We start from the raw sequence: 27776 nt of genomic DNA, 5'->3' as shown, positions 1-27776 counted from the left end.
GACCCCTCCCCGGGCGCTGGACTCTTCCCATAACATTTTTGTAATTTTATTTCGCAACCAGGTCTGGTTTTGCTTAACCCTAACCCTAACCCTAAATCCCTGGAATTATAGGCGTGGGCAACCATACCCAGTCAAACTGGAGATTTCTGAAGCTGTCTTTGGTTAACTACATTGTAAAGTATCATTCAACTAGATTCAGGGGTACACACCTATAATCCAGCGACACAGGAGACAGGATCACACTTTCAGGCCAGCCTCGGGAATTGAGTGAGACTCTGTCCAAAATAAAAAATAAAAAGAACTGCAGATGTCACTCAGTGGTAAAGAGCCCCGAGGGTGATCCCCAGTACTGAAAAAAAAAAAAAAAAAAAAAGTATCATTACAAAGCTGGCATTTGAGAGTCCTCAGAAGGCTATTTGGGGTGCTGGGATTAAATCACGGAACTATGTCCCTGCCCTCTCAAAAGGTTTTAGATGTTTTTTAATTTTTACTTTTATTTATTCTGCAATACTGGGAATTGAACCTCTGACAGCGGAGAACAGGCAGCTTCCTGGGCCGCCGCCTCACTTCCCTTCAACACCAGCATCTCACCACAAGAAATGCAGGCATATAGAGGGGTCCTAGTCCCCTTCACAACTCCCTAAGGTGGATGAATTAAAGGAGCCAACGCACTAATGGGTTTAGAGAAGCACCTGGTCCCGCTGGTTGTGGTGGTGCAAACCTGTAATCCCAGGGGCTCCAGAGGCCGAGCTAGGAGGACCACAGTTTCCAGACCAGTCTTAGCAATTTAGTGAGACTTGTCTCAAAATCAAAAATAAAACGAGCTAGGGATGTAGCTCAGAGGTAAAGCGCCCTGGGTTGAACCCCAGTACCAAAAAAAAAAAAAAAAAAAAAAATGCCTGGTTCAAATGTCTGCTTGTTACCATGGAGAGAAAACCAGGCCAGCAGAAGTCGAGTTCCCTACTAACAACGTAGTGAACTTACTGCGCTTTATTCCAGAATCTTCCTAATGGTTCAATGAATGGTGCTACTTATAAAACTGGTCATTTTAACTGGGTCTGAGCTTAAGAGATAATGAAGTCATCAGTTTTTTCAGTTTTATATTTAATTTTTTTTGTAGTTGTAGATGGACAGAATGCCTGTAGTTTCCTTTTATGTGGTGCTAAGGATCGAACCCAGTGCCTTACACATGCTAGGCAAGCGCTCTGCCACTGAGCCACTGCCCCAGCCCTATTTTGTATTTTATTTAGAGACAGGGTCTCAATGAGTTGCTTATCATCTCACTTTTGCTGAGGTTGGCTTTGAACTTGTGATCCTCCTGCCTCAGGCTCCCGAGCCACTGGGATTACAGGCGCGCACCACTGTGCCTGGCCCAAGGCAACAAGTTTTATACTTTCCTTAGACGTTTGTTATTTTGTAGTTTTGCTCAATCTCCGAATTTCTCATAGGCGATAATGAGCCAGGGATTTATTATTTATTTATTTACTTACTTACTTATTTATTTATTTATTTATTTATTTATTGCTACCAGGGATTGAATCCAGGTGTACTTAACTACTGAGCCAGAACGCTTTTTATTTATTTAGTTTTTTTATTATTATTATTATTTGCAGTGCTGGGGATTGAACTCAGGGCCTCGTGCTTGCAAGGCAAGCACTCTACCAACTGAGCTATATCCCCAGCCCTTATTTTTTCTTTTGAGACAGGGTCTCACTAATTTACCTAGGGTCTCGCTTAATTGCTGAGGCTGGCTTTTTTGAACTTGTGATCCTCCTGCCTCAGCCTCCTGAACTGCTGAGATTACAGGCGTGTGCCACCTGGCTGGATTTATTTTTTATTTTTTAAATGGTATGCTAGGGATTGAACCCAGGGTCTCTCAATGCCTGGCAAGCACTCTACCACTTGCCACATCCTCCTACCCAAAGGGACTTTTTCTACATATGTACTTTTATGGTCATCTACATTGAGAACAAATGAAGGACACGGAACATAAGTCCAACGACATTTCCCCTATCTACTGTTGTTCCCCCACCTGCCTTGTCTGGGGTACAATTGAAGCTTTTATTATTTAAAAGCCCAGACTGGAAGGAACTAGCACCTGACCTACCCTCCATGGATCAGCTGACCCCAATACAGTGAACCCCAGGAACTACCCTCCTGGCCCTCCCTAAATGAAGCCTATAAAACCCAGACCCTCGCTTTAACCCGTCCTCATTTTTCACCTGGAAAATGAGCCGCATCAGGTGTTTGACCTGTGGACTCTGCTGCTGAATGAAGAACTTGCTGATGCCACGTCAGCCTCCTGCTTCCCATCAACGACATCCCCCAACCTCCGTCATTTGTGCTTACAACAAACAATTATTAACCAAGTTCATGCCAAAGTAGCCGGGAGTGGTGGCTTTACACCTGTGATCCCAGCGACTCGAGAGGCTGAGGCAGGAGGATTGCAAGTTCGAGGCCAACCTCAGCAATTTAACAAGGCCCTGTTTCAAAATAAAACACAAATAACTGGGGATGTAATTCAGTGGGAGAACGCTTGCCTCAAATGTGTGCGGCCCTGGGTTTGGTCCTCAGCACCACATAAATAAAATAAAGGTATCGTGTCCATCTACAACTAAAACTTTTCCTTCCACAATATCTCTCTATTTTTCAATTTTTAAAAATTGTCAGTGGCTATCTTACGTGTTTACGTGTGGTGCTGAGTATCAGACCAGGGACTCACAGGTGCCAGGCAAAGGCTGCACCACTGAGCCACAGTTGAAACTGTTCCAGCTTTTCACTGCTGCCTTCTGTTCCACCTCTGGCTGAGGCGGCACACCCCGTGGGTGGAATCATCTGGAAAGGACCTGGGGGAACTGGTTTTATGGGCGGGTTGGGAAATGAAAGCCGCTGGGCAGTGGGCACTCCATCAGAGGTGGGCGGTGAGGAGCGCTGTTTGCCCCGCCACGACCACCCCGGGGGCGGACTCCTCAAGAAGAGGGTTCACTCGGGGTCCCCGTCTCTCCTGTCATGGTGACGACACGTTCGTCAGAGCAAGGGCTGGTGGTCTCACCTGCACTACAGGCACAGCACCTGCCGGGCTGCCACTTGCTTTGCTTTGCAGTACAGGGCTCGAAGCCGGGGTCTCCTGGCGGCTCTCCGCGGTTTTGTTTTTGTTTTAAAAAAATCACAAGATGATTTTTTTTATAATGAATGTTATTCTCTCCAGACTTTAAATCATCAGTTACTCTTATAACAGAGAATCAATTTAAATACCACCAAAATGGAATGAAGACAAAACAATGTGCTATTACGTATCAATGTTTTTGATTCTCATAGTGATATCCAAATAGTCTTGTATCATGGTCCATTTCCACTGAAATTCTCAAGAAACTGCTAGGGACTAGTCCTTCACGTAGAAATTTTATTGCAAGGTGTGCTAGATGTGGCTCTTCGTGTCAGAAGTCAGTCAAACAAATGCTCTGAAGAACGGCTGATACCACGAAAGTACTCATGTTCAATCCATCCAGAAACGAACAGTATGCCTTCAGATCCTTTGGTTTTTTTTTGTTTTTTTTTTTTTTTTTTTCCTTTTGGAAAGCTGATTAGTGATTGTTCCCATAAAATTCTAAACAGGAAAAATCTATACCTATACAGTTTGTGCCAACTTCCTTGATTTTCTCATGATCACTGACTTGTTTATCAGATTATACAGTGATGGTAGTCTTATTTTATCCATATTTTTGCTGTAAACATTGGGAAATATGCCAAGAACAACTAGTAAACCAGACCATACATACTGAAATGTGAATGGTTTAGCAAAGAATATCAACGAAAGTACTATGGTCATTGCTTTTCTTCCTGTTGTCACTGTTACAGTAACAAGTGCACCAAACATTTTAATCAAAGCCAGAACAAAAGAAATTCCAAAGTATCCAGTGAGGGAAAAAAGGAATGCATAACCATAGGTCTGAACTGGATTCTTTGAACAAAATGCTACTGCAGGGCCTAATCCACTAGTGCATGTCAGTCCCAATAAAATGTACACAAAACCAATTGAATATGAATATAAAACCTGTCAGGTTGAAGTTAGGTGCAATTGTGCTGTCAGCAAGGGTAAACCAGATCAGGCCAAGCCTCATACATAGAGCAGCAGAGACATCTGCCACGTTATACTGCTTTCCTTCTCCTTTTATCTTGAATAAGCTGAAGTTCTATTAGGCCAAATATGGAGTAAAATGCAAATTGCACTAAAGTAAGGTACCAGCCATAGGACTTAAAACCCTCCACTGAAAATATTAATTCCTGCAAATATCCATAAATTAGGTAAAATACAAAAACTCCAGCAACACATATGAAAAACTGAGTAAGTTTGTTAAATTTGCTGAGATTCATGCCAAGTACTATAATATCATCAATTGACTTAATGTGTGGTGACATTGCTTGGGTTTTGGATGGCACAGTAATAGAGATGTATTTCTTGGAGTTGTTGAACTTGAGGTCTATTGTTTTTATTTTGCTGCATTCAGGGCTTTGGGAGTTAGCTTTGTTGGTTTGCTCTTTTTCGTTTAATACTTCTTCTGCATGCTGTGCCAAGTCCAGAGACTGTAGAATGAATAATATGTTTTAGTAATAGCATCTCTTAGGCTAAAATAAATTTTTTTTCTTTTGGAGATCATTTTAATTTTGAAAGTCTCCGGGGTGTAAAAGGCTGGAAAATGCATCATCTGCGTCAGTCTCCTCTTCCTCAGCCTCCTCTCCTACTTCTGGACTTTCCACCGCCACGGCTGCTTCCCCGGAAGGCACTCCCATCACCCTGTGGTTTTGATAGACGTTGAAAGACGGGAAATCCGAAGGAGCCAGGTGGACCTCTGGGCCAGGTACTCCAGAACCTGGTTGCCCAGGTGCGGCCTATGGGCCCCAACACTGTCCCCACTGGCAGCTAGTAAGAATCGCAGCCTCCGGCCCCACGTAGGCCTACTGAACCAGAAGGCAGTGTGACAAGAGCCTCCTGCCATCATTACCCATTTAACAGCTGAATTAAATGCACTCAAGAGCGTGGCCCGAAGGAGGAGGACTTGGCTCGCTGGGATCCCAGTGATGTGGGTGGCAAGCCCTAGTCCAGCCCCGCCCCAGCCATGCAGAACTTCTTTGAAGGAGACACTGGAGAAGGGACCTCGGAATATTCCAGAAGCACTTTTCAAGTGAGTGAGCTGCAGCTGGGCTCTTTCTGCTTTTGATAGATTCCTGTTGGGACGGCCTGCGTGGGGGTCACATTCCGTCTAGCCTAGTGCTGGGAACCTTTTTTTTTTTTTTTTTCCCTTTTGGTACCAGGGATTGAACCCAGGGGTGTCTAACCACTGAGTGACATCCCTGGCCCTTTTTATGTTTCGTTTTGAGACAGAGTCTCAGCGTCTTGCTAAATTGCTGGCTTCACATACTTTTGAAGTCCAATGGCAGCTGGGGTGGTGGCTCACACCTGTGATCCCAATGATTCTGGAGGCTGAGTCAGGAGGATCTCAAGTTTGAGGCCAGCCTCAGCACCTTAGTGAGACCCTGTCTTGAAAATAAAAAGGGCTGAGGATGTGGCTTGGTGGTAAAGCATCTCTGGGTTCAATCCCTGGTAGCAAAAGGAAAAACCAAAAAGTGTCCAACGGGAATGCCTGCTTTGAAATTTTTTTCCTTGAAAATGCTGACGCCTCCGAGAGTAAAATACAAAAGCTCCTCACCTGCCTGTTGCTCTCATCCCAGTGACTCTCATTAGCAGTTCACTTTGGATCCTGGAAAACCCTACATTCCTGACAACTTTCTAGCCTCTTCTAAAATTTTCTCTCACGGCCTTTCGCGCTTTCTTAAGTGACAATTACTTGAGCAATCAACCTTCTACCGGCTAAATTTTGTTACGTACAATGATTTTTCTACAAGTGGGTGAGTTCCCTGGGCGCCCTTGGGGTGCATTGAAGGCTGCCCTCCACTCTACCTGTTGTTAATCCTCATCGGCACTGGAAGGCATTTAATGATCATTCCCATTTTACAGGAGGAACCTGGTGGGATGGCGCACTCCTGTAATCCCAGCAGTTCTGGCGGGCAAGCTCGGAGCTTGATCTCAGGTTCAAGGCCAGCCTGGGCAATGAAGCAAGACCGGTCTCAAAAAGGGTTGGGGATGAAGCTCAGTGGAAGAGCACCCTGTGTGTTCAACCTCTAGTACCAATAAAAATGATAAGAATAAATAAATTTTAGGAAGGAGGGATCTGAGGTGCAAAGAGTGAAGTGTGCCAGGGTTAGCCAGGCGGTGACCAGGTGCTAAGGCAGGGTCTGAATCCTGGTTCCCGCGACCGTGCTCAGAACCCCCCTCTGTACTCGGGAAGACTCCTAAATCTTGGACTGTGCTCCAGCCATGTCCCTTTTAGGGAGTGGATATTTTGATCTCTGGGCTCGCAGGGCACCCAGGTGGGGGCACCTTCCGTGTGCCGCTTTGCCTGGTCCTGACCACCCCTCCCCCACGCTGGAAGCTCAGCTCGCCCCTTTCTATCCGGGTAGCCCGAGTTAGCTTTTCCCAGGCTGTCTGGGGTGGGACGAGAGGACTTGAACTTGTGTTTGGGGGAAGGTTAAGCAGTGGAATCACACGAGCTTCTCTAACCAGTAACCATGGGCTCTGTCAGGCATGGATCTTGGGGCGGGGAAGATGGCCTCCTGTAGAGGCACCAGTTGATGAGTAGACATAAATTCCAACCCAAGATTTTTCTTGGGCCTCAGAATTCTTTGGGACATGGAACTTTGTGACGAGTCAGGGTGACGCACAGTTGGCTCCTGTCTGGCTCATCCCAGGGGTGGCAGCATCCTGTTGTTACTGAAAGCTTGGTCTTGTCCCCATGCCAGTCCCATAACGAGGACAGTTTTGAGAAAAAGGAAAAAGAAGGTTTATTGCTTTGCTAACAAAGGAGAAACACAGGGACTCCTGTCCCAGAGGCTGGGAGTCTGCCCATTAGGGGGAGCAGGGGACTTGTAAAGAGGTGACTCAAAGGCTACACTGCATTCCATGTGTTCTCTTTGTTAATTCGGGAGACTGTCATTTCTGGGATCTTCTAGTGCCATCCCCTTCTGGAGTACTTGGTTCCTGTGGTGGGCATGTCCTCAAGGACAGATGCTCTGCTGAGGATGGGGAAGAAGGGTAATCCTGTTTCCCTGAGGTTAGGGAGGAGGAGAGAGGAAGAGAAACATGTCCTTTTACTAATGGGTCACAGTGGCAGGACAGCAAGGGCTAAATTCAAAGCACAAAGTGGACACTGTTACGCTGGCAGCGATGGGCATGGATGCCCCGCAGTGGGTTGCTGCCAGCCATTACCGAGCTCTGGACTTGGGGCTGCAGATGGCCCCCAAAGACTGCCCACTTGCCCACAAGCAGCTTCCTGAGGCGCACCCAGCCCTGCCCCTCACTGGGCCTGTCCCTCACTGTGTCTGCCCTGGGGCTCTGCATTTAGTGCTTCTTCAAGAACAGCTGCCTGGTTTCCTGACTGTTCTCTGTAGCCCTCGTGCAGATGCTGCTTTTCGTGGGGGCTGGGGGGTGCTGATGCAGGCGTCAAAGGACTCCCTCCCTGTCAAGCCAGCATAGGACAATTTAGACTTGAAGTGCACTTAGGTAGGGTGGTCACATGTCTGTATTACCAGGTTTTTTTGGGAATGGTGTTGAGGATTGAATCACTGAACTACACCCCCAGCCACCTCAAAAAGCTTTCAGTAGCTGGGTGTGGTGACCCACACCTGTAATCACCTGTAATCCCAGGGCTCGGGAGGCTGAGTCAGAAGGATCCAGAGTTCAAAGCCAGCCTCAGCAAGAGTGAGGCACTGAGCAACTCGGTGAGACCCTGTCTCTAAATAAAATACAAAATAAGACCGGGGATGTGGCTCAGTGGTCGAGTGCCCCTGAGTTCAATCCCCAGTGTAAGCTCAGACGGGCTCGGCGGGCTCAAAGGCAGGACCAAATATGAGCTCGGCGGGTCTCGGCTGGCACAGTTAGCAGCCAAATAAAATGGGACAGAAAGTGGCAGGAGCAAGTTTTATTGGAATTTGGCTTTCGGGCGAAATTCCCAGACTCCTGGGGTTATAGAGACTCGGAGAAAATCGCAAGTGGCCCTGGCTGCCCAGGGTTTTTATAGACTAGGATGGGAAGGGGTCCTGTTGAGTGACAGGTGGGTGTGAAGGGTCAGTGGAACTTTCCATCCACCTTGCTGCGAACTTTCTGGTCACCTTTGGCAGGCTGGTCTTTGTTCCAGCCACTCAGCTATGCCCCCTACATCGCCTAATTTCCGACCTATCACCCAGTACCTCCCCGAAAAAGTTTTAAATAGTTTTTAAAGTTTAGTTTTTGTTTTTGTTTATTTTTGCAGTATTGGGGGTTGAACCAAGGAATCCTTCATATCTGAGCTACATCTCCAGACCCGCCCCCAGCCTTTATTTAAAATAGTTGAGACAGTCTTATTAAATTGTTCAGGCTGGCCTCAAACTTGTGATCTTCCTGCCCACTCAGCCTTCTGATTAGCTGGGATCTTACCAGTGGTCCACTTTATGCTTGGAATATAGCCCTTGCTGCTCTGCCCCTGAGACTTGTTTTTTAAACGGACAGGTTTCTTTCTCATCCTCTCTCCCTCCTCCCTAATCTCTCTCCCTCTCTAATCTCTTCCCCTCCCTAATCCTGGGAAACAGGATTACTTTTCTTCCCCACCCGCGGCAGAGGTGTCTGTCCTTGAGCATGCACCCACCATGGGGATCAAGTAATTCAGGTTTGTGGATGGCACCAGAAGATCTCAAATGATTATTTTCCAAATTAACAAGTGAATTACAGAGAACATGTGGCATGTAGCCTCTGAACCACCTCTTTAAAAAACCCCTATTCCCCTTGATATGCAGAATCGCAGCCTCAGGGGCCGAGTCCCCTGTGTTCCTTTCTAACAAAGCACAATCCCCTCTTCCTTGTTTTTGAAACCATGTTCTTGTTATTGGATCGGCATCAGGGTGGATCTGAGAGTACCCCTCCTGTGGCTTTCTTGGGCAGGTCTGGCTATCGGGCAGTCCCACTGCCGTGCTGAGGATGTAAGGCGAACTTGTTGAGAGCCAGCTGCAGGAGAGTTAGGAGCCCGGGGAATTTGCCGCGCGCGCGTAGAACCAGAGAAGCTGTTCGGGGAGTAACGGGAGGGACCAGCAGCTGCCCAGACTGCTCTGCCTTCAGGGATTCCCGCCTTCTCTCCCTGAGCAGTACAGGTTGCTCTATCTCGGTCCACTTTGAGAAAAAGGAAACCAAAAGTAAAGTTGTGACACCCTTGGCCATCTGGTAAGTTCCCCGACATGCACTCAGAGACCCTTGATTCCCCACATCTGGTTCATCTTTATGGGAACATCTGGTCCCTCTTTGTGGGGACATCTGTGGCACTGTGTAGGAGTCACAGTTAAGCCAGATTCAAGAACTTCTCACTTCAGGTCTGTTCTAGGTTCTCATTTGTTTGACCTTGGGCGTGGGAATTTCCTCTGCTTGTCTGTTGTTTTGTTTTTGTCTGTTACTGCCCCTTTTAATACATGAGCAATGCGGAATTCATCTTATAGGTAGTCTTTTGGGAAAGAACTTGGCTGGTCTGTTTTAAAGGTTCCCATCTGTAGGCCATGGTTTGGGGGATTCTCTCTGGTTATCTGTCTCTTTTTTGTACAATCTTGCAGTTGGAGTTGTCTGTCAGAGATAAAGTAGAAAGGGCCACCTATAGGTATTAACCTAAGATCTGTTACTGACCCTTTAAGACATGGACCATGGTGTATTGATCCATAGGTAGTCTCTTGGGAAAGATTTTGGCTGAAGGGACCACCTATAGGTATAAACCTATCCAAGAAAAGGATGCTATTTTACTGTAATGATAATGACCTTTAAATGGCTTTCTAAATTATACCATCTTGCAGTTGGAGTTGGTTTGTCAGAGGTAAAGTTAGTGGAAGAAGTTCTGTATATGCAGTTCTGTTTTAAAGGTTCCTGTCTGTCAGCCACGGTTTTAGGGATCCTCTCTGGTTGTCTGTTTTTTTTTTTTTTTTTTTTTTTTTTTTGTATCTGTAACAGGCCCTTTTAAGACATGGACCATGCTATGTTGATCTTGCTGGTAGTCTTTTGGGAAGAAAGATCTGAATAAGCCACCTATAGATATAAGCCTGTGTGAGAGAAACAGATTTTACTGCAACACACCCTGGCCTTTGAATGGTTTTCTGGATTATTATACAATCTTGCCACTGGAGTTGGTCTGTCAGAGGTAAAGTCAGTGGAAGGAAGTCTGTATGCGCAGGCTTTTATGCAGTTGCATGTAAGGAGTCTGAACAGTCAGAAATGAAGGTGTGGGTGCAAGAAGGCACTGCCTCTGGTGGCAAGGACATCAGGACAGCAGGAAAAAGCATTCAACAAAGATTTCAATCTTTTCAACCCAGGGCTGGCAGTTCCAGCATATTCCTCAGCCTGGCCCCAGGCAGCTGCAGATAACTCTCTGTGGGGCAAGGACATAAGCCCTGGGCCGAAAAACAAACAAACAAACAAAAAAAAAAAAAACAAAAAAAGCAAAACTAAGGAATGCTGCTTGTGCTTTATTTATGGGCAGAGAGAACCTGACCTCTGCCGCTTTCCAGTCCCTTTGCCTAAGGGGATATCCATCACTGGGGCAAAGCAGTTCTCACCATGACAGTATCCCATTAAATTAAATGCATGGGGAGACTGGCAGGATAAACAACTGCGTCAAGCAAAGAAAAAACAAGAACTAAAGCCAACCCGTGTTTTTTGGCAGCCTCTGCAAAGGGATCTTTAAGGAGGCCTCAAGAAAAGGGTGGAAAGGGCCTCTTTCATTGAGTATCAATATGCTTAGTTTAATAAAAGCCCCCAAAGAGCCTCTGGGTACAGTTGACTTTAGGGAACTCACTTAAAGTTGATGGCATCATGATAAGAATAAGGCGGACAGGTCAGGCTCAAATATTCTGTGCTCCAACCTCTTAATGCAACCGGGGTGAAAAAAAGATTAAGACACAGTTTTTGCATGTGCCAGATTGTCTGACCATCTTCTGGGATGAAATATGTAGTGTAAACTAAAATGCATAGACAACATTCATAAGGATTATTTCAGACTGTGAATTTAAGAAAGGATCTGAAACTAGAAAAGAGATATAAGAAAGTTGTAGATATGGAAACATTTTAGTGTGGAAAATTAGAAGGTAGAAGAAATGTTTCTGGATGAGAAAGTATTTTGCGTGGTAAAGTAATATGCTAAAGTCCAAGATGAAAGAGGACAAAACTAAGGATGCAAATAAGCTGTAGAATGTCTCAGTAAGTTGCAGAAGGTTTGTGGAAGGTAAATCTCAAAAAGTTTGTATATGTGATTAAGTTGGCTATAATTAGCACCATCAAAGTAATCTGAATTTCAGTGTGCTGATTTAAAGCAGAGCATGAACATTAATCTGTTCTTATCTATCAAGATAACTTTCTTTCATTTAAAAAATTTTTTTTAGTTGTCAATGAATCTTTTAAAAATTTTATATGTGGTGTTGAATATTGAACCCAGGGCCTCATGCATGCTAGGCAAGCCCTCTACCACTGAGCACAACTCCAGCCCCTCAAGATAATTTTCTTGTGTCAGGTGTTATTACTTAGGAAACTAAGTTTTTTTTGTTGTTGTTTGTGTTTGTGTATGTGTGTGTGTGTGTGTGTGTTTCTTTTGTACTGGAGTTTGAACCTAAGGGTGCTTAACCATTGAGCCACATCCCTAGCTCTTTTTATTTTTTATTTTGCAACAGGGTCTCACTAGGTTGCTTGCTGCCTCACTAAGTTGCTGAGGCTGGCTTTGAATCATGATCCTCCCATCTCAGCCTCCCGAGTTGCTGGGATTATAGGAGTGCACCACCACTCCCAGCAGGAAACTGAGTCTTAAAGGAACCTGTTTTAAAGTCTTTTAAATGATTACTTCATAACTAGTTAAATAACCAGTTGTCACTTTGGGTTATTGCAATATAGTTGACAGCTAAATATATGTGACTGGAGATATGTATACACCTGAGAACTAGGTTTGAGCCTTGGCTAAGTATTGTATAAAAGTTTGTAAAATTAAACTTTATGTAGGTTTACCAGCACGCTAACCAATAAGTGCTCCCTTTTATACTTTGTGTCTGACATAGAAGGGTCATATTTGAAGTCCATTTGTCCATTTGAAGTCCCTTGCTTATATCTGTTTCCTTTAATTAAGTCTATTTCTGATAATTAACACTGTTTCCCAAATACATAAGAGATTTAGGGCTATCCTTTGATTTTGTTTTTCAAGTACTACTAACCCATGCAGACCCGTGATTATTGTTACAGTATAATATGGATTCTAAACTTTACTTTAAAAGTTAAAGTTAGTTAAGGTAAGGGCATCTGTGTAATTGTGATACTAACCATTACTTACTCATTTGTATATCAGATGCACTCATGTTCTTCAGGTATATTAACCTTTTAAAATGTAAAGCTTGGGAGAGCACTTTTATCAAGTTGGTGTTCTCCAAACTAAAATTGTAGCACAAGTTTCCTTTAGGTTTATATAGAAATAACAAATTTGTTTATGTCATTTAATGTTTTGTAACTGGATAAAGGTACCTGTTATCAATAAGTTACATATAAAATTTTATATAACTCCTTACACTGGAATGAGAATTTAAATGTATTTTCAGAAGGTAATAAGGAGAGCCTGACTTCCTCAAAGGTTGACACTGTGGAACATGAAAACATTTTACCACTCTTCCACAAAAAGGAAGTTGAGAGCTTGGCCTTTCTGTTTGAGTCATGTGTCAGATGTAATGTATTACGATAACTGATATTCAGACCAACTCAGAAGACAATACATGAGAACTTAGTAGAATGATACTTTTTAAAAAGTGCCAAAGATCAGCTTCAGAAATAGAACACCTTAAGATCTGTCAAGATGTCAGCCTCACCTGAATTAAAGCTCTGCCCCTAAACCTAATCTATGTTAGAATGGCCCCCATATAGCCTGGAACTATTCTTAAAGTCAGAAGATGGATTTTTTTGTCATTGTTGTAAAAATTACTGTGATCTCAAAATAAACAGGGAATATAATACAAAACTTAAGTAAAGGTTGGGTAAATTGTAAAAAGTATGTAAGTTTGTAAACAGTTTTTAAAAAGTAAAATGTATGTAATAAAGTTGATAAATTTATGGGACTTTGCAGAAACTAATAGGCACCAAAGATGCATCATTAGTGTTCATTTTGCATTTTACTTGTTAAACCTTATAACTTGCCTGTTTGTATTTTGCAGAAATACTACTTCTAACAGAACAGCCTGAACTAGTTTAAGACAATAAGTCATCACCTACAAGACAGGCAGGATACAATGCCGACTTCCAGTACTAATACTGACGCCCATTAAATGAAAGGGGCAAATAAAATTATAGACATTGAAGTTATAACCCATTACTCCCACTTTAAGACTAGTGAAACTATCCTCCTGGATGTTTAAAAACAAAATTTTGGAGACCAAAACAAGGAAGCAAAAGCTCAAATTAAAAAGGGAGCCAAAATTTAGGCCCTTGTCCTCCGTGGTCATCTAGGACTCAGGGAATGTCAGAACCCCTCTAAGGGCCTGCCACTCTGGAGAGTCATTCCATCTGCCAGTTGGGGGTTGAGAGGACCCTAGAGAACAGGAAGCCAACCAGTGCACATTCTGCTAGGAGGAGGGTCATCGGAAACTGAAATGTTCTGATGCTTTCAGAGGAAGCCCTGTATGGTCAGCAAGATCCTGACTCAGCCTGGCAGGTGGCACAACCGGTGGAGGAAGGATAAGGGAGCCAGAGGCTTCTCGTAGGTTCCCGTAGGTGATCTCTGAGGAACCTCAGCTGACCCGAAGAGTACATAAGAACAAGGTCAATTTGGACCAGCTTGGTCTTAAACACCTGGCAGGAGAGTATAGCCTAAGCACAGTCCTACGTAGACTTTTAAAAGGGAAGACAATGTTTTCTTTTTTTTTTTTAATATAATTTATGATGTACACTTGTGTCAGAACTATGAAAAATAGGTGAAGCTGGAGACTCTAAGGAAGGGTCCTTGTGTGAGCGCGTCTGATACTAAGCATTACAAAGGGCTCTAGACTCACAAGTTTGTCCTGAGTCAATTTGAGCCTGATCTCAGACCTACAAATCTTCCCAACCTCCTACAAAGATAAACTTGATCTCTTTTTTACTGGTATGATTGTGAGTTACTATCTTCATGGTTTTCAGAGACTGGCTAAAATACTAATTGCTTTTGTGCTGATTGTTTATCAAAAAAAAAAAAAAAAAAAAAAAAAAAGCTTTGCTGTCTTGTTTATTATTATCCTAGTGTGATCCCTGCCCTATGTATGCCTTCTCAGTCACCTACCAACTGCCACCATGCACCTCTGGACTACCCTGATGCTGAACATCCTTAGTTATCCATTGCCCAACTGATAGAGAACAAGGAGTTTGGGTCACTTCTCACAAATTTGCCCTCTCTCAGCAGGAAGCACCTTGGAGATGTCACTACCCATTTTTCCATAGAAATGGAATGTAGAAATTAACAGTGGGAAGTGTAACGGAGGTCCACTTTATGCTTTGAATATAGCCTTTACTGCCGCTGAGACTTATTTTTAAAATGGACATGTTTCTTTCTCTTCCTCTCTCTCTCTTCCCTATTCTTTGCGCCTCCTTAAACTTGGGGAAGACAGGATTACCTTTCTCCCCAATCCTAGGCAGTTATCTGTCCTTGAACACAGACCCAGCACAGGAACCGAGCAATTTAGACTGTGGGGATGGCACCAGAAGATCTCAGAAATGACTGTCTCCCAAATTAACAAATGAATTACAACTTTGGACAGAGAATATGTGGAATGTAGCCTTTGAGTCACCTCCTTAAAAGTCCCCACTTCCCCTGATGTGCAGAATCACACCGTTGGGACAGGAGTTCCCTGTGTTTCTCCTTCACTAGCAAAGCAATAAACCTTTTTCCTTTTTCTCAAAAGTGTGTCCCTGTGATTGGATTGGCACTGGGGACAAGGACTGACTTTCAATAGCAGGATTACAGGTGCGTGCCACCGTGGAACCAAAGTTTTCCGATGAAGCTTGATTCTCTGGCTCTGCTAGCAGGTGATGCTGGAGTTCTTGGGCTTCCGCTGGCGGCCAGGGCAGCATAGGGCGCAGGCCTCTGCGAGGGAGGAGCGGTGCAGCTCTCGATGGTGGGCCCTGCCTCCGTCGCCGCAGACCCCAGCAGCTCACCGTCAACTTCTTGGTTCTTGTGAACTCAAAGAACGAACTCCACAGACCAGGATGGATGTAGAGCAGGATTTATTGAAGACCGGAAGCAGGAACAGAGCTCTCGCAGTGTGACAGTGGCCTGAGGGCGGTTTTCTCCATCCAGGCGTGCTAGTCTAGGGGTCCATAGAGCACCGGTTCCCTGCTGTTGGTCCAAACTTATGCTAATCAGGATTCGGAGAAGTAAGACCGCCGTCGACAGCCTGACTGCCATTGGCTCCTCTCACTTGAATCTTTCTCCCACTTTGGGAAGCTGGAGGTTGAAGGCATGGAACTGCACATGCTCCGTGGGTGCCTGGAGCTGTGCTGCGCGGGTGCCCCTGCAGCGGGCAGCCCCACTGTGTGCAGGCTGGGCTGCTGCAGCTGATGGCTGGCTTACCCCGGCCCATCTCGCGTGGCCCGGGACCCCAGGCCTGCACTGTCACAGCTTCAGCCCACTGGGCTGCCACGCCACGGCTTCACCGCTCTCCTGCGGCTTCTTGGCAGAGCTCAGGGAGGAGCTGTGCCTGTGTTATTGGTTTGCTAACGTGGGTTGTTTTTTTCTTTAAAGATGTTGATGAACCTTTATTTTATTCATTGATATGAGGTGCTGAGAATCGAGCCCAGTGCCTCACACATGCCAGGCAAGTGCTCCACCACTGAGCCACAACCCCAGCCGCACATGTGGGGGTTTTGGGTAAGATTTTCCAAACCTAAAGAAAATAAAATTTTCCAAACTTACAGAAGATTGCAAGAATAAATAGACAAGGACACCCCTTAGCCGTTGCTCAGATTCACCTACTTTTTCTACTTAATCTCTTGTCATACACACACACACACACACACACACACACACACACACACACACACGATACATATGCAGATACACATATGTATGTGTAGACACACCTTTTTTGGTGGTGCTGGTGTAACTGAGAGCTCATTCCTTATCCCCATGTCAGTCCTATAATAAAAGCAAGATTTTGAGAAAAAGGAAAAAGAAGTTTTTATTGCTTTTCAGCACAGGAGAAGCAGTGGGAGTGCCTGTCCCAGAGTGATTCTGCCCATCGGGTGGGAGGAGGGTTTTTAGACAGGTATGCAAAGGCTGCACTCCACATGCTCTCCATCAGAGTGTAACTCACGTGTTATTTTGGGAGATAGTCATTTTTTAGACCTTCTGAATGCATTCTGTGGTGGGAGAGTGCTCAAGGACAGATAACTGCTTAGGATGGGGAGGAAGGTAATCCTGTTTCCCTGGGATTAGGATGGGGAGATTAGAGTGGGAAGAGATTAGGGAGGAGGGAGAGGAAGAGAGGGAAAGCTGTCCCTTTCAAAAATAAGTCTCAGTGGCAGATCAGCAAGGGCCGGATTCAAAGCATGAGGTGGACCCGGCGTGCACCTGCGCTACCCCAGCCCCAACAATTTTTCATCAGTTTCAGTAAATTTAACTTTTGACATGAGATTTGTATCTGTCCTATTTATATTCTGATTTTATCAGTTGATCCAAGAATATCCTTATAGTTTTTGTTGTTGTTTTTGCTATTAAATACAGGATTCAGTGTCCGGTCAGATATGCAGTAAATTGTTCAGATGGGGACTTCTGAAGGGGAAGAGGCCACTAGTGGTAATTATGCTGGTCAAAGAAGGCAGACGGCCATTGTGGGGAAAGGCTAAAAATCGTACTATCTGAGTGAGAGGGTGGGTGGATTTTTTTCATATATATTTTTTCATATATTTTTTTCATATATATAAAATTTATTTTTTTTCCAGTACTAGGGATTGAACCCGGGCATTTCACCACCTGAGTACAGACCCAGCCCTTTTTATTTTTTAGTTTGAGACTGGGTCTCGCTGAGGTGTCCCCAGGCTGGCCTTGAACTGCTGCAATACTTTTGCCTCAGTTTTCCAAGAGTACCTGGGACTACAGGCATCGTCACCACACCCAAATTATTTTACTATTTTTCTATGTGTCTGAAATATTTTGCCTGTAATCTCAGATTTGGGAGGCTGAGTGGGGGAAAAAATGGAAGTGTAAAAGCAAATCAAATAAACTGGACGAACCAAGCCAGGCTCACAGAGGTAGAGCGGGGTAGGTCAGAGCGCTGGGCCTGGCACCCCAGAGCTCGCTGGAAAGTGGACTTGGAAGCCAGAGTCCTCACCCGGAAGCAGAAATACTTCACCCAGTCCCTGTGTTGGCCATTAGCAAGGGCGAGGGGCCCTGGGGTACTTTTTGCCTTCAAGAGACACAGGCCTGGTCTCTCCCAAAGTGAAATGAACTGGCCCTGGGGGGAGGCCTGCAGACGAAGGAACAGAGGAACCCAGGGCCCCACCAGCCTTCCCGGTTTTCCTGGCCAGGTCAGCCCACCTGATTTTCTTTGTGCACCAGAGGCCTGGATGCAATATCCATGCACACTCCAGACCAGCTTCCAGCCAGGGCAAAGAGACGGGCGGCCGGTGGGCCAGTCCCAGGCCCTGCTCCTGCCCTGTGTCCTCCAGCTCCTGGGGTGGTGGAGGGGTCTGCTCACTGACAGGGAGCAGAAGCAAATCTGGTTGGATGGAGTCTAGAACTACATCCTTCCTTTCTTCCACACCAGGTGCCCCTGGAAACCTTCAAGCCCTAGATTCGCAGCCTGCCATTAAGGAGCCTGACAGTCCCAGTGAATTAGATCCCAGAAAATTAACAATGTTCCGTAATCTTCCATAAAATCTAGCATTTCCTTCCATTGTGCACGTTGACCTTGCACCACAGGAACGCAGGGATTCTTGGGGCTTTCACGGGTCAAAATTACAGACGTCTTCTTATCACACTACAGTTGTGAAAGATGTGTGGAATATTATGTTTATCAGAACTTCAAAATTCTCAGTGGTCCCTGGGTTATCATCCAGGCGCTCTACCACTAAGCTACCTCCCCAGTTCCTTTTATGTTTTGAGACTAAGTCTCACTAAATTGCTTGGGCTTCCCTAAATCACTGAGGCTGATCTGGAACTTGCAATCCTCTGGTCTCAGCCTCCTAAATCACTGGGATTATAGGCATGGGCTCTTGTCTATTTAATACTTTTTTTTTTTTTTTTTTTTGGTGCCAAGGATTGAACCTAGGGACACTTAACCACTGAGTCACATCTCCAGTGTTTTTGTTTTTTGTTTTGAGACAGGGTCTCACTAAATTACTTAGGACCTCAGCTATGTTGCTCAGGCTGGCTTTGAACTTGGAATCCTCAGGCCTCTGCCTCCGAGTTGCTGGCATATGCCACCATGCCTGGCTGAATACATTTTTAACGAATTACTAGGCCATGGCTGTAGCTCGGTCGTAGAACACTAGACTAGCATGTGAAAGGCCCCAGGTTTGGTACCCAGCACCAAAAGAAAAAATTATCTAGCACTCACAGCAATCATATTTTAGTATAATTTGTTTTCTTTGTAATCCTGGGTGTTTTACTTTGTGCGTTTAAAGACATCACTCTGAGAAGGGTCAGTAGCTCTCACCAGACTCCGGGGGGGCAGAAGCCCCACCACTCTAGCCCACCCAGAGGTATCCTGCCTTCAGATTCAGCCTGTCAGCCTTCCCTTCTAAGGTCCCTTGTCACCACTCAGTGGCACATGTTGCCTGGCACTGAAACCAGAGTTGGAGACAAAAGTAGATGCTCTGCTTCTGCTGGTGGAGGGGGTCTGCATAAGCTGGAGGCCTCTGCAGCTGAGAAAGCCAGTCTTCAGTGAGCAGCTAATCCCAGCAGGAAGGCCCGCCAGCCTGGGCTCTGAGGGTTGCAGCCTGCAAAGCGGGATTTTCTCCACTACTTCTGAGTGATGTGTTGCATCGCCGCAACACATTAGGCCCCAGCAGCTCCCCTCCAGTTTTCTTTCTGGGTTCTTGTCTCACAAATTCAAAGAATGAAATCACAGACAATAATGGAAGGCAGGAGTGAAAGGAGTAGGATTTATTTATTAAAGTGAGAAAAGATCTCGCACAAGGCGAGGGGATCTGATAACAGGTTTTCCACTTGAATGTAACTAGTCTCGGGCTTATATGGCTTCTGGTAGAGGCGTTGATCAAAATCTATGTTAAACTGAGTTGGGAAAGTGTAAAGGCTGTTAGTTATAATCTATGCCAAACAGGTGTTGAAAAGTACCTCGGCTATTGGCTCAGCCAGTGACCTTCTAATTGGCTGTGCCCTTTAGCCCTTGAATTTGAACCTTCACGTAACCTCCATTTGGGTCCATTCCCACTTCCATTTTCCCAGCTGCTCTGGGACAAAGGAGATGGCTGGAATGTTCTACAGATTATTTTCATGGAGTGATCGTTACATTCGAAAAATCTTTAATTGGGACCCATTGACTCTCCTACCTTGCTCAGCACCCTACCTCAGAGTTTTGGTCATAAGAGTGGCCACAGGCTGCCCTCTGCTGGGGTTGGCTCACACAGCACCTGGTGGCTTGAGCTAGATGCTTCTGGTTCTGGTTCTTTGGTCCCTCCGTCCTCAGTGGTGACCACTGCTGCCTGACCCATGCATGTGAGCATCACAGCACGACCCTGGGGTCTGAGCTAGAGGAAGGGAGGAAGGGGCAGCTGTGGTTTCAACATCAGGACCAATGAACTTTTAAAATCCATCTACTCTGGCTGGGGCTGGAGCTCAGTGGTGTGGTGTGTGCTTAGTATGTTGGAGGAACTGGGTTCAATCACTAGTACCCCAAACCAAAACCCAACTGCACCAAGCAGCCTGTAATTGCAGTGACTCATGAGGCTGAGGAAGGAGGATCCCAAGCTTGAGACCAGCTTGAGCAGATCAGTGAGACCCTGTCTCATGGTAAAATTTAAAAAAGGACTGGGGATGTAGCTCAGAGGTAGAGCACTCCAGAATTGGATTCCTAGCATGTGAGTGGGACCCAAACTACCCCTTTTTCCAGTTTGGGTAGTAGTTGGCATTGATCCCAGGGTCTCCCACATGCTAGGCAAGTGCTCTACCAGGTACAGGAGCACAAGGGACCACATTCAGAGGTTGAAAAGAAAACTTGGTGAGAAGCTCCTTCCACTCAGTTCCCTCAGCTTCCTGCTCCTTCCAGAACTGTCCACCTTCTTACAGCCAAAGCAAATGCGTTCTAGCCCTGGCTGTGTTTCTTAAAGGCTGATTTATGGGGCACCTGATCCACAGCCTGCTTTTCTCTTTGTCAATATTATCTTGGAACTTGCCCCTTGTCTACAAGAAGTAGCTTCTTTGGCTGGGGATATAGCTCAGTTTGTCGAGTGCTTGCCTGTCAAGCACAAGGCCCTGGGTTCAATCTCCAGCAAAAACAGAAGTAGCTTCTTCCTTGTTATTTTCCTTTTTATTTTTCTCAGGTCATTTCCAAGCAGTCCCCTGAAGTAGAATGTTTTTCCATAGAAACAGGCATTTCCGAATGTAGACAGACACTTCTGGTCAGCTCTAGAATTCATTTACTTACCTCTAAAATTCCAGGGATACTAAGTTAAATAGTTCTGTATTCCTCTTCAGGTAGATCTGCTTTTAAAATTGTTTAAAATTTAATTATTTTTAGTTTGAATATTCATATATATTTTCACATATATCTTCCTACATATGTTTATATACATTCATATATATGTGAATATACCCTTAATGGCAACCAAATTGCTGCTCATACATTTTCATATATATTCGGTTACATAATCATAAAGTATAACTAAAACAAATTGTAAACATTCATCTTAAAAGAAAAATAACTATATACAAATTTATGTCCATTTAAATATTTTCAGGTATATTTTTACATATATATTCATATTTGTTTGTATTCCTATGTATGGATAAAAATGTTCAATCCCCACACTAACCCTATTTTTCTACAGTACTCTTAATACCTACCAATACACCTCAGAGAAATCTTTATACATATAAACCATAGCATTTTACATGAATACACCTATGCATTTAGGGATATAAATTCATACATTCACACAAAAACCCATAGATATTTTATATGTATATATACTCATTTCCATTGGCATAACCCAGATCTCACATGTAATAACAATGTTGCTTACCTTAAAATATCCATAAATAAAAGTGTGTACACACATACACACATTTTGATGGTTTTGCTTTTCAAAAGGGGCTACCCAGACCCAACAAATGAACATCTAGGACCTGCAGGTGTAACTCAGTAGTAGAGTGTTGGCCTGGCCCATAGGAGACCCTGGGTTTGATCCCCAGCACTCAAAAGATAAGAGGAAAAGGAAAAGGAACACAGGGGAGGATTTTGGGCAGGAGGCAGAGGCTGGTTCCTCTGTGGGTAGAGGACTCCATCTGTGAGGACCCCAGGTCCAGGCGGGAGACACCACGATCTCTGTCTAGTCACAGCCTCGTCTTCCCAAATAGACCTATTTGGCCACTCTCTTTATGTTTGCAACTGGTTGGGTCTGATCTACAGATATACTCACTGCTCAAGTCGGACAGGTCAACTGAATGGGCCAGAAGTCACTGGCCCAGGGACACTTCAGGAAGATGCTAAGGGGTTCTAGGAAGTCATTGTGGAGAGCTCCCTGGTGAATAACGACAGTTGAATTCTTTTTGGAGGCTCTGCTTTTAGACAAGTGAAATTTGAGGATAAAAAGCCAAAACAACTCTTCATAGAGGTGCGCCTCTTCTTCCCACCCCATCCCCAAAGACCAGCCTGGCTGGGATGTGCAGGCAGGTGAAGGTTTGGCTCGGCATCCCTGAGCTTGGCTGAGGAGCTCAGCAAGTGAGGGCCATGGGGAGGGGTGGTTTCTCCAGCAGAGGATGTTCAGGGCTGGGAAAGGCACATTCTCACAGTCAAGTGGCGACAGTAGTTTAGGGAATGTGCATGAGCACAGATGTCAGGGTAAACTCCAATTCTCTGGGCTTCATCTTCTGCGTGGGTAAAATCCCTCATTCGGTTGTTATGGAAATAAAATCAGATGGCCTTTGTGAAACACTTAAGACGGCACCTGGCACATAGTAATTGTTCATTTAATAGAATCAACCTTTCTGGGCACCAGGGGCACAGCAGTAAGCAAAACCAAGGCCTGCTCTCCTGGATCTTGCATTCTGGAGAGGAACCTGTCCAATAGGAGAACACACGCTATTGTCAGTTGATAATGTGTGCGAGGCGCAGAGAGCGAGAGAGAGCTGACTGGGATGGTCAGGGGAGGGCCGTTGGGGCACAGAGCCCAGTGGGTGTTAGTGGTTATGGCATTGCGGGTATGTGTTATTCTGATGCCTCTGCCGCGTGTTCCCATGGCGCATTCCAACGGTGCACTTAGTGCTTTTCTCGTCAGGACTTCCACCAGACAGGAAATGGGGACTGAGCTGGTTTCCACCCAGGTTGCTCCTGTGGCCGATGACTCTTCCGACAGCTGTGGGACAAACGCGTTCCCATCAGCGAAGTAAGTTCGTGGGGCGTGTGGACGCGGGCTCCCCGCTGCTGCAGTAAGCAGAGCGCATTTCTCCGGCGCGGACCTTTCCGGGTTCCCGGGTCCCAGTTCCACACACCGACCGAGACGGGGTTGCCTCCCCACCGGGGGTGCGGCTGTGCTGGGCTCGCGGGTGGGGCGGGCGCGGCCAGGCCCAGAATAGAAGGTCTAAATTTAACCTGTGGCGCACAGGGAGCGGGCGGTGGGCCTGGGCCAGCTCCGCGCCTCCCCGAGTGGAAACTGTGCCGTCCTGGCCGCGCAGAGCTGGTTTCCTCCCAAGGAAATAGTGTCTCACCACAGCAGCAGGATCTGCCCCCTGGAATTTCCCTGCCGAGGGGAGGCGAGCGACGGGGAGATGAGACACGCCTAGAGCCTGCTGGTGCGCAGCGCGGGGTGACACGCCCAGAGACGCAGATATAAACAACAGCACCCGGAGGCACAGCCGCCCAGGACCCCCAGGAGTTGCAGCCTGGCTCAGGGTCCAGATGCCTGGGAGTGAGGCTCGAGCTGATCGCCTCCTGGCCTGAAGCCGTTTCCACCTCTGCAGTGTTAAGACAGGTCTTTCAAGAATCAGTACAGGACAGAACTGCAAAGGAATCGTCCTAGAAAGTTCTCTGATTATTCTGATTATTTCAAAGAGGTTGGTTTCAAAATTGTTCAAAATGTTTCAAAGTTTTGTTTTTGTTCTTATTTTGTTGTTGTTTCTGTACAGGGAATTGAACGCAGGGGCACTCCATTGCTGAGCTATATTCCCAGCCCTTTAAAAAAAAATTGAGACAAGGTCTCTCTAGGTTGCCAAAGCTGTCCTCAAATTTGTGATCCTCCTGCCTTGGCCTCCTAGGTAGATGGGATTACAGGCATGTGCCACCACTCCAACCAGTAGTTGTTCATTAAAAAATCCCTTTTGGCACATTTAAAGCACATATGAGTCTACCTCATTATGTTTCTAGACATTTCATTTTTGCCTAGAGTGATCATAACCCTTAGTACCAAGGGACTTTGGACTGATTCCCAATATTGAATTCAAAAGATTCCTGGAGAGCTGGGCGAGTTGGTGCATGACTGAAATCCTGGCTACTCAGGAAATTGAGGCAGGGAGACCACAAGTTCTAGACTAGCCTGAGCAACTTAGAGAGACCCTGTCTCAAAATTAAGTTAAAAAAAAAAAAAAAAAAAACCCAAGGACTAGGGATGTGGGTCAGTGGTAAAGTGCCCCAGGGTTTAAAACCCACTACTTAAAAATAAGAAAAAAAGATTCCTGCAAGGAGGCGTGGGGTAGGCGCCAAAGCCACCTGATACCCATGGCTAGCCCCCAAACGGGGGCCTCTGGAAGGACAACTTCTGCCCTCTAAACTCTCAGCCACAAGTAGGGTCTTTCTAGAGTCTTCAGCTGTCCAATACTCAGTCTCCCAGAGGGCCTTGCACATGGCCAAATGGAAACTTCCAGCGTTAGCCACAACCTCAAGAGGCAGCAATGCGGGAGAATCCCAGCCACGGAATACTAATACAAGAGGCCAGTGGTCATCAGAATGGTCACATGAGAATGTGCCAGCCCTGGACACCAGCCACACAGACTTCACCATGGACTCTAGAAACAGACACGCCTGAACACACGGGGTTGCCTGGCAACACAGATGCACACCCACGTCAGGATGACACACGCTCATGCCGCCTGGCACAGGCAGAGCTGCGGGAGTCAGGCTGCCCAGTGCAAACCCAGCCCCTGCAATCACGTCCCCCAGGAAGGCTCCAGGTCACAAGCACTGGGCAGCCAAAGAACCCCCTGGGCACACGCAGATTAGGGCGGCGTCCTGGCAAGGCCCCCACTGCTATGGCTGCCTGCGTCACACGCGCTCTTCTGAGTGGTCAGTCTAGACTCCTTTTGTTTCCTCTTGGAAAATTTTCAGCTTTTCCATTTTAATCAGCCCGTGACCCAACAGTCTATTTCTGTAACTTGGAAGTGCTCGCCAGAGATTGTTCTTGTGAAATGTCTACAATAAGTTACAAACGATGCTTCTGACCTTTGCTTTCAAATTCATCCACGCAAACGCTAAATACTCAATGTGAACGCCTCGAGCGCGCTTCCAAGTTGTTTCAGATAACAATTTTTTAAGCTGAGGTCTGTTTCAACCTTTTCCAGGTAGGAGACAGGTAATCTTCCCAACTTTCCAGTGGTTCTTAAAATTCTAACTTGGTAAGCAGAAAAATCACCACCATTTGGAGTCAGAGAAGTATAGGAGAAAGCCTTGGGGCTTCACCCCTCAACTCTGAGGGCTCCGTCTGGGCTGGTTTTCACTCTGACCTTGTTTGTGACTAAGCAGAACTGGTGTGCTGCTTGGCCGGTGGCCGCCTAGGGCAGAGCTGCACCCTTGCCTGGGCTCAAGGATGTTGCCCTGTGTGGATTCTGTAGGGGAGGAAAGATTTTCTTTCTTCCCCAGGGAGGTTCATGGCGGAGGTCCCTATAAAAAAAGATTAACAAGAGAAAAGCATACAAATTTATTTAAGTGGCCAAGGGATGTTGGTAAACGAAGACCCCCAAGAACAGGCAGAACTCTGAGTGTGTGTTTTGCTTTGTTTTGGCAGTGCTGAGGCTGGAACCAAGGGCCTCGGGCCTGCTGGGCAAGCAGCTCTACCCCTGAGCTACACCCAGACCTTTTCCATTTTATTTTATTTTATTTATTTATTTTGTGGTGCTGGGGATCGAACCCAGGGCCCTGTGCTTACAAGGCAAGCACTCTACCAACTGAGCTATCTCCCCAGCCTGGCTCCATTTTATTTTGAAACAGGGTCTCACTAAATTTCTCAGGTGGCATCAAACATGCCATCCTCCTGCTTCAGCTTCCTGAGAGGCTGGAATTACAGGTGTGCAGCACACATCGGGTCCAAGCTGTGTATTTTTTTTTCTTTCTTTCTTTCTTTTTTTTTTTTTTTTGTGGTGCTGGGAGTGTACCCAGGGTCTTACTGATGCCAGGCCAACACTGGCACTGAGCCACAGCCCAGCCCCATCAAGCTGTGTATCTCATGCCAGGTTGGAGGGAGAGGTGGGCGGTTGTGGAGCAGTCTGGCTGGGTAAGAGTGATCCGATGGCAATTAGCAGGGAACATGGCAAGGCCTGTTTGTTCAGATTCCTCTGTGTCCCCACGTCCTCTTCAGAGATAAGAATTTTCTTTCCTCTGGGCACAGTGAGGAGCCTCGCATGAGGGTCTTGTGGCCTGCCTCAGGGCGAAGGGTGAGGGAAAGGCCAGAGACCTCTGATTCTGGGGTTTTCTCAAATGCGTGTGGCTCAGGGGTGGAGCACTTGCCCAAATGTGTGCGGCCCTGGCTTCCGTCCCAGTACTTCAAAATCAAAACAAAATAAAACAAAAAACTGAGGTGCCATGCTTTGGGCGGTGTTCCCTGAAATCCATCGGTTCTGTCCCCTTTTCTGGACGTTTCTCACATTTTGTCGGCTTCGGACTGGGTTAAGTTGGCCTCTGAGCTCTGGCAGGCTCTATCCCACCACCAGAGGGATGGCTTCCAGGCACACACCACTCTGGCCTCTCTTGTCCTCCCTCTTCCTTCCTCAACCTGGAAGCTATTCTCTGTGAACAGGGACCTCTGCTGACCCTGCTTCTTTTTTTTTGTTGTTTGTTTTGGGTGCCCGGTATTCAACTCAGGGGTACTCGACCACTGAGCCACACCTCCAGCCCTATTTTGTATTTTATTTAGAGACAGGGTCTCACTGAGTTGCTTAGAGCCTTGCTTTTGCTGAGGCTGGCTTTGAACTCGTGATCCTTAGCCTCCTAAGCCACTGGGATTATGGGTGTGCTCTACTGCAAAGGGCCCAAATATTTTTTTTAAATGAAAAATTTCCATATGCCAAAACCTCAGGTCTAAGGATCTAGTTCAGTGGTAGAGCACATTTAGCTTGCTCAAGACCCTGGTTTTGATGCCTAGCACACATACACAAAGATCAGACAACCCAAAGCAAAACAAATTTAAAAGGCAAAAGATAAACTTGGATAATGTATTTTCTAGACAAATGAAGCAGACAGAAGCAAATATCCATAATATTGAAGAAACTTTTTAGTCAGGTGCAGTGGTACACATCTGTAATTGGTGACCGGAGAGGCGAGGCAATCAAAAAATATAAAGGGCTGATGCAGTTCTGTGGCAGTGTTGCCAAAAGCTGGTCCTTGTCCCCAGTGCCAATCAATAACAAGGACACAGTTTTTGAGAAAAAGGAAAAAGGTGTATTGCTTTGTTAGCAAAGGAGAAACAGAGGGAACTCCTGTGCCAGAGGCTGTGATTCTGCCCATCAACGGGAACAGGGATTCACTCAACGGGAACAGGGATTCAAAGAGGTGACTCAAAGGCTCCATTCCACGTGCTCTCTGTTAGAGTTGTAATTCACTTGTTAATTTGGGAGACAGTCATTTCTGAGATCTTCTGGTGCCATCCCCAAAGTCTGGATTATTTTGTTACTATAGGGAGTGTGTACTGAGGGACAGATAACTCTGCCTAGGTTGGGGAAGAAAGGTAATCCCGTTTTCCCTGAGACCAGGGATGGGGAGAGATTAGGGAGGAGCAGGGAGAGAGGAAGAGAAAGAAACACATCCATTTCAAAAATAAGTTGCAGTGGCCGAGCAGCAAGGGCTGTGTTCAAAGTATAAAGTGGACACTGTTATACTTCCCCACTGTCAATTTCTACATTCCATTTCTATGGAAAAATGGGTGATGACATCTCCACACTGCTTCCTGCTGAAAGTGGGTGAAGTTGGGGGAGTAACCCAAAGTCCTTGTTCTCTATCAGGTGGGACATGGACAGTGAGGGCATTCAGCATCCAGAGCAGTCCAGAGGTTCACAGTGGCAGATGGCAGGTGACTGGACAAGGCACACATAGGGCAAGGATCATGCTAAGGCAACAATGAAAAGAGTAGAGTAAAGCTTTACTGTTTTGTAAATAATTAGCACATAGACAAATAGTATTTCAGTCAGTCTCTGAAAACCATGAGGACAGTAACTCATAATCTTATCAAGGAGAAACAGATGAAGTTCATCAATATGGGAGGTTAGGAAGATTTTTGTAGG

The 27776-nt window shown here is 45.8% G+C and overlaps 1 long non-coding RNA gene and 1 pseudogene across 6 annotated transcripts in view; one reads left to right on the top strand and one right to left on the bottom strand.

Moving 5' to 3' along the window:
* Nucleotides 1–27776, top strand: part of LOC306658129 — a 56115-nt gene that overhangs the window by 10177 nt on the left and 18162 nt on the right. The window contains exons 4-6 of one of the 5 annotated variants that reach the window (XR_013762970.1): nt 4731–4924; nt 9032–9307; nt 14718–15096. This is a non-coding gene — a long non-coding RNA (uncharacterized lncRNA). Of the gene's footprint in view, nt 1–4730; nt 4925–9031; nt 9308–11784; nt 14315–14717; nt 15097–27776 lie in introns of those variants that run through there. The other 4 variants (XR_013762968.1, XR_013762969.1, XR_013762971.1 and 1 more) reach the window with 4 other exon arrangements.
* On the bottom strand, nt 3535–4791 carry LOC306658127 (adenosine 3'-phospho 5'-phosphosulfate transporter 2-like; annotated as a pseudogene). Its single transcript has 2 exons — nt 4723–4791; nt 3535–4584 (listed from the first exon to the last, which is right to left on the bottom strand). The product of its transcript is annotated as an adenosine 3'-phospho 5'-phosphosulfate transporter 2-like (transcript).

The sequence above is a fragment of the Sciurus vulgaris genome (assembly GCF_902686455.1).
Source record: "Sciurus vulgaris genome assembly, chromosome: 3".
Classification (NCBI taxonomy): Eukaryota; Metazoa; Chordata; class Mammalia; order Rodentia; family Sciuridae; genus Sciurus; species Sciurus vulgaris.
The sequence above is the reverse complement of the archived record's forward strand: the minus strand, read 5'-3'. Positions and strand labels throughout refer to the sequence as shown.